This window comes from Sinocyclocheilus anshuiensis, unplaced genomic scaffold (genome assembly GCF_001515605.1).
Source record: "Sinocyclocheilus anshuiensis isolate Anshui unplaced genomic scaffold, SAMN03320099.WGS_v1.1 scaffold4080, whole genome shotgun sequence".
Classification (NCBI taxonomy): domain Eukaryota; kingdom Metazoa; phylum Chordata; class Actinopteri; order Cypriniformes; family Cyprinidae; genus Sinocyclocheilus; species Sinocyclocheilus anshuiensis.
Window position 1 is genome coordinate 21387 of NW_015538295.1, and position 7857 is coordinate 29243.

The window sequence follows — 7857 nt, forward strand, 5'->3', positions numbered from 1 at the left end:
TTACAACACTGTTCCAGAACACTTCAACCCAAATATTCAGATGTGTGCAGCACATTTTATGGAGGACTGCTTCTTGATCCTGGGAAGGCTGTGCACAAAGGCTGTTTCTAAGTGGGGCAATTCCAACTTTTTAAGGACAGTCTGGTGCTTCTGAGCCTGTAAGTACATTTACACATTTAAAGGATTTGCCTCTGATGATTCAAACGCAAGTTTTGAGCAGTGTAGAGTAGCGCTTGTTGTTTGTAGTTTATCTGATCACAAATGCAGACATGGTTTTATGTTTACGCAGCGCGATACGCAACGTGCTTTAAACAGAAAACACGAGCTTCTGTAGATCAGCTTTACCGAGTTTGATTCTGACTTACAAATGTATTTCTGCTATAAAAACCCTACAGACCCTCATTAAAATGTCTGGTTTGTGATATTTGAATGATGACGCTGAGATAACTTTTAAACTTTTAGTAGGGGAAAAAATAAAATAAAAGAATTACAATAACATTTGCATAAGCGTGCAGAATTTCACTTTTTCCGATATCAAATATCACCCAGTTTGTCTTTCTCTCTCTCTCTCAGTCTCTTTCCAGTTATGATACTGTGTGATATCTCAAGAATTATGATTGCTGGCCTCATATAAATTGACTTATTTATCTATAGGCTAATAAATATAATATACAAATAAGAGGCACCGGCACCTTTTTTCACTTAAAAAAAATTTATAAAAATAAATAAAATGTGCTAATAATATGATTACGGTGAAATTTGGGTGAGCATAATTTTAATTTATTTTTTTTAATAATCTAGTTTGTTTGATGAAAACATTGAAACTCATTTTGGAGGAAGAGCAACTATCACACATTTGACAAAAATAATAATCTGCATATCTGAGATTTGAGGGGTTTTCAGCAGCGCTTCAACAATGAAACATCAGCTCTGAAAATAATCATCATCAGATGTGATGATCAGTTAGTTGATATGTGTCAGTGACGTCACGGTACAGCAGCAGAAACACATCAAGCTCTGAACAGATTCATGCTTTTCTCCTGCTGCTGAAGGGAGATATGTTCAGTAAGACACAAGAGTATCAGTGAGCTCAGATACTGACGATGCTCAAGAGGATCACTCTTCAGATTTTCTTCACTGCAGTCAGTAAAGCATCACTTTGTGGATTCATAAGAAAATGATCCTCCACAAACTGCTGCAGTCTGAAGCTCCACATTCTCTTGAATCTCATTGTGTGTGTAGCGTTAAGATTTGTTTTCACTGCAATTACTGAAATAATAATCACAATATTATGTGTCATTTGTTCTCTTATGTTTCCATATGCAGGTGTGAAGTCAGTTTCTCATTATGGAGAACAGAGAGAGCAGTGAGAGATCTTCATCTGCTGATCACAGCTGTGTGTCTCTGAAAAGTGATGTATCCAGGGGTCTTCCTCTTGACCTCAGTGATGATTCAGTGACCTCTGAACCCAGGTGAGATATAATCCAGTGTTAAGATCAATTCACGCTGCACTGATAAACACTGACCAGCGCGAACAATCACCGGATCACAGAACATCATTTCTCAGACGCTTTACGAGCCAAGTGCTGCTTCAGCATGTTCAATCAGAGAAAACACACACTGAGCGACAGCAGCAGATTCAGACAGGAGTCACACACTGATCCACAAACCAGACCAAGAGTCTGCTTAGTGAACCACACACTGACTTACAAATACAGCTGCAGCTAACCATTATTTTCAGAACTGATTCATCTGCTGATTATTTCTTTGAGTCATCAGATGAAACAGTTTAAAAATGACTCATTATTGACATTTATACATGTTTTTAAATTAAAAAGTAATAAATTGTAATCATTATAAAACATGTTATTCCTCTTTATGTGCAAAAAAGGGTAAAAATATAAGCATTACATTCTAAACAAAAAAATAACTGATTGTTTACTTTTAAAAGCAGAAGATAAATGACTAAATTAAAAATGATAAACAAAAAGGAAAGCACAAAATATTAACTTGCACAAGGTTTAAAAAGACACATTCTCTCATTTGAACATATAAATTATATTCTGCTGCTCCAACAGTTACTGTTACTGCTCAAATAAAAATACCATTACCAACTCTAAACCTACATTTAAGTTCTAATGAAATATTCTCATGAAATTATTATGTAGAAATATTTCAGTAAAAGAGTCAGAGTTATTGTGCTCCTGTTCTGCTGCGCGTCACGTGCTTGACATTGCATGTGTTCTCCGGCGCTCCTTCACTGACGTCTGTGCAGTTTAATGGAGATTTCAAAACAGAAATACTTTCTAACATTCACAGTGAAGGATTTAACCGTATGTAAGCTCTGCACTGAGGAGAACACGTCATAAAACAGCAGACGCGTCTGTCAAAGCACAACAGGACAAACCGCAGTAAACGCTTGTGCTTTCGTCTGAAGAGCTGAATATAAGCGTTCTGATGTTTTAGACGACTTGCTCCTGCATCTTTCCCACAGCAGCTGTTTTCCATGTGTTTTGTCCATAGAAATGTGTTATTCACTGATATAAAGTGATGTGACTGACGGATGGTTTCTGTGTTCAGCGTTCAGACACAACTAATTGATAATCACACTCACTGACCATTATTTTAAAGATTTTTAAGAAGATTGATTTCTGTGTGTTTATAAGGATCTTCAGGACAAGGAAGAGGAAGAGATCTTCATCTCCAGATCCCAGCTATGTGTCTCTGAAGAGTGACAGATCCATGCAGTATGATCCTCCTAAATTCAGTAATGATCCGGTGACCTCTGACCCCAGGTGAGGATAAACATGAAGTGATGATTGAACTGATTAATGGGAGTAAAAAACACTCAATGTAGAGGTCCGCATTCCCACGGCTCTCCTGGGGGACCCGACCAGGGGTGTGTTTCCCGAACAATGGCGTAACTCGCTAATTAACCACCATAGTATGATGTTTTATTGTGGAAACGAACTAGCTAGTAGTCACAAACAGGCCTGGACTGGCCATCAGGAGCACCGTGAGAATTCCCGGTTGCCTGGCGGCTGATTTGGCCCGCTGCCCTGTTTTTTTTTTTTTTTAGTTATTATTATTATTATTCATATTTTATATTTATGCCATCTCAATGTACCAAAGTGATCATTTCCGATTTTTTCATTCAATAATAAATCATAAATCGGTTAGTCTTGACTGTCAGCACTGCGCTACACGAATCGGCTCACGTCTGTTCCGTGCTTCCGTCAAACGGTTCCGAACAGAACCGATGCGCGGGACTCGATGAAAGAGAGAAAGTGGACAGAAGAAGCAGTGAAATGTAGCAACATCACTGACCTGTTCAGGGCTTCAAGTGCAGGTCAGTTTCATCTGTAAATACGCTAAATAGTTTTGTGTTTATTAACGTAGTTGAGTATTAAACTGCTAGTATCTGTTAGGCTATCCACTGCTGGAGCAGTTCTCGTTCTCGAGTCAAGAACCGGTTGCATCGGTTTTCGGATCACCGGTACATTTAACCGAGAACCGTTTCTTTCGGACACGTCCGATTTGAGAACCGTTGAGCGGATGATACTGTGCATGTGTGATTCAGATCTAAATTTAGAACGGTCGGGCCAGGAAGAAAATTATTCTAAGCGGACAGCGGGTGAACAAAGAGTAAATATATATGTGGAGCGGGTGTGTGCGGAATATAACCTCGCGGGAGAGGGACTAAAAAAACAGTCCTGCACAGACCTCTAACTCAATGCACACAGACAGGACTTGACACAATGAGCACATGTGCTCCTACATTTACACACATTATATTATAGTATTATTTACTACTTCGGGTGTGTGTTCACTACTGTGTGTGTGTGCACTTGGATGGGTTAAATGCAGAGCACAAATTCTGAGTATGTGTCACCATACTTGGCCACACGTCACTTCACTTTCACTTTTCACTTTACTTTCACTTTTCACTTCACAGATAAACTTAAATTATACAGAAAATACTAGACTGACATTTCTACAGATTTAGATTTTTATACATCCTTTACTTTTAGATATGTTTTATCTGTAATTCTTCTGATATGTCAGCAGAGCATATCGAGATAGAAGCATCTCTCGAGGAGCTGCCTCTGTCTTCTGTCTGAACAACACAAGCGTTACAGCGTCCCTGAAAAAACATGTTCAACCAGTGAATGATGAACTACAGAGAGTCAAAGACCAGCACAAAACCAGCATGAGGAACAAGTATGAGAGATTATTCGAGGGACTGAAACTCCAGGAGAATGAAAGCCTCCTGAACAGGATCTACACACAGCTCTACATCATAGAGGGAGAGAGTGAAGCAGTGAATGAAGAACATGAGGTTTTACAGATGGAGAAAACAGCCAGAACACAACACTCACAAGACACTCCAATGTACTGCAATGACATCTTTAAAGCCTCAGCTGAAGCAGGATGTGAGGAGAAAGACCAAATCAAGACTGTTCTTACTAAAGGCATCGCTGGAATCGGAAAAACCGTCTCTGTGCAGAAGTTCATTCTGGACTGGGCCGAGGGAAAAGCCAATCAGGATGTAGATTTCATGTTTGTGCTTCCATTTCGAGAGCTGAACCTGATTCAAGATCATCAACACAGTCTTCACAGTCTTGTGCTGGACTTTCATCCTGAACTTCAACATCTCGACTCAAAGATTTATGAGGAGTGTAAAGTTGTGTTCATCTTTGACGGCCTGGATGAAAACAAAATCACACTGATGTTTTCAGACGCTCAGAAAGTGTGTGATGTGACTGAGACTTCATCAGTAGGTGTGTTGATGTCAAACCTCATGAAAGGAGAGCTGCTTCCCTCTGCTCTCATCTGGATCACCTCCAGACCAGCAGCAGCCAATCAGATCCTCTCCAAATACATCAACCGTCTGACAGAAATTCAGGGATTCAATGAGCCTCAGAAGGAGGAATATTTCAGGAAGAGAATCAGTGACCAGCATCAAGCCAGCAGAATCATCTCACACATCAGAAGAGCAAGAAGCCTCCACATCATGTGCCACATCCCCGTCTTCTGCTGGATCTCATCCACTGTGCTGCAGAAGCTCTTGAAAGAAGATCTGAGTGCAGAAATCCCTCAAACTCTGACTGAAATGTACATCCACTTTCTGCTGATTCAGATCAACATGAGGAACCAGAAGTATGGAGAGAGTGATCCAGAGAAACTCCTGAAGTCCAACAGAGAAGTGATTGTAAAACTTGCTGACGTGGCTTTCAAACAGCTGATGAAGGGCAATGTGATGTTCTATGAGGAGGACCTGATTGAGAGCGGCATAGACATCACTGACGCCTCAGTGTATTCTGGGATTCACACTGAGATCTTTAAGGAGGAAAATGTGCTTCATCAGAGGAAAGTCTACAGCTTCATTCATCTGAGCTTTCAGGAGTTTCTCGCTGCTTTCTATGTGTTTTACCGCTATTTAAGCAGCACAATGAAAGCCCTGAAGGTTTTCGATTTAATGCACAATTTGCATTAAGGTGCAGTAGATAAAGCCTTAGAAAGTAAAATTGGACACCTGGATCTGTTCCTGCGGTTCCTGATGGGCATCTCACTGGAGTCCAATCAGAGACTCTTACAGGATCTACTGACACGTACAGAGAACAGCTCAAATAGCATCAAGACAATAGTTTCTAGCTGCTTTCTATGTAATTTACTGCTATTTAATGAAGAGCATGGAGCCACTGCAGTTTTTTCTGCATGAATTCAGATCTTACAGATTTAAAGTCTCTCTGTATAATCTACTAAGATCAGCAGTAAATAAAGCACTCCAGAGTAAGAATGGACGTCTGGATCTGTTCCTGCGGTTCCTGCTGGGCATCTCACTGGAGTCCAATCAGAGACTCTTACAGGATCTACTGACACACACAGAGAACAGATCAGAGAGCATCAGAGAAACCACACAGGACATTAAAGAGATGATCAAAGATGCACATGATAGTTATCGTCTCTCAGCTGGTCAATCCATCAATCTGTTCCTCTGTTTGCTGGAAGTGAAAGATCAGACTCTGTCCAGAGAGGTTCAGGAGTTTGTGAAATCAGACAAACACTCAGAGAAGAAACTCTCTCCTGCTCACTGCTCAACAATCGCCTACATGCTTGAGATGTCAGAGGAGCCACTGGATGAGCTGGAACCCATGAAATACAACACATCAAATGAGGGGAGAAGAAGACTGATACCAGCTGTGATCAACTGCAGAAAAGCTCTGTGAGTGTTTAATCTTTAACTAAAGTATCATATTTAATAATGAATCTGGCAACTTTAAAATAAACGCTATTAAATGAGAGATTTTCTCCTAAATAACAGTCCAGAATCTTAAAGGAGTCACAACACGCCTTTTTAACACAGTAGATAGTCGAGTAAAATGCCTGTTATCACCTCGGTAAACACAACCCAGTGACTTGTGAAACTCGTTTATTAAATCACCAGCAGCTGCAGCAAAAGGATGGTCTACACCATTGGAACTGAGACATTTTCACTTATGAATGAAGATAAAATAATGAAATAAATTACTGGTATTATTAATGGCAATAATAATATAGCATTGTCACATTTAATCTTCACTAATTATTCATCTAAATGTGATGCAATCTAGGAAAGTCCGTCGGAATTCACGCTGGGACGTGATCTATCATGTCTGAAAATATCTTGGCAAAATTCACTTGTTTAGTGCAGAAAAAAGCAATTTATTGAGGCAAGCAGAAACGACTGTGTCTTTCTCTAGTTTGCTAACACGCGCTGCAGAGGTGCTTTCCCTTAACAATACAGACAGTTCACCTATCAAAATAAACCATGTAACGTATATAATAATATTTTACAGAATTTTTTAAAGTGTATACAGTAAAATTATATTTAATTAAGCTGAGATTTAGCACTATGAATTCTTAAATCATTTGCAACAAAATTATAAAGTTTTGTTGCAAAAAGATGAAGACATTTGTGCTATATCTCAGCTTACCCCTTAACATGCACGCTTTCGGAGTTTCAGTGTTGGCAGCCCCGTTATAACATATTGTGGGCGTTGTATTTTGATTAATAAAATTAAAATTATAAAAATTAAAATACAAATTTTATAAAATTCTGATTCTAAATAAATAAAAGAGTTATTTTTATTTCGTTAAAAAAAGGCCAAAAGAGACCTCCGAACTATAGTACCGGAAAGAAAAAAAACAAAAACAAAATCACTTTCACTGTTCACTGACTTTTTCATTAACTGTTCATTCCTAGTGGAATGACCTGCCAAAATCAATTCGAGCAACTGAGTCCTTAGCCATCTTCAAGAAACAGCTAAAAACACATCTCTTCCATCTTTATTTGACCCTCTAACTCTAACACACTCTATTCTAATTTTATTTTATCTATTTGTCTTCTTTCTTATTTAAAAAAAAAACACACACACTTGACCCTCAATCACTTGCACTAGGGTTGGGCGATATAGCTAAAAAAATTATCAACGATATAATGTTTCATATCGTTCGGTATCGATAATGTTTTATTACCTTTTTTCAAATAAAGAGCAATATAAAAAAATAATAATTTAACCACCGTATTTTTAAATTAACCCAATTTATTGAGACAAACAAATATGTTTTTGTTGTTGTTGTTTTAACAATCAAACACAAAATAAAGATTAAATATCTAATTTCTAATGTTTTATATGCAGATTAAATAGGTTGTAAGGAAACTTTTGTCTTGTCTCCCGAGGCCACAGGAGGACGCAATCAGCAAAATAATGCAGCGCATTTAAATTGTCAACACAAGGAAATAACTGTCTATAAAAAAATGTGCATTACGTCTAAATTAACTCATAAAAATCAAATATAATTTCGTAAATTGCA

General features: G+C 38.4%; 1 pseudogene; it reads left to right on the forward strand.

Annotated features, from left to right (window-relative positions):
- The window catches only part of LOC107683749 (protein NLRC3-like), a 38256-nt pseudogene that overhangs the window by 1236 nt on the left and 29163 nt on the right, over positions 1 to 7857 (forward strand).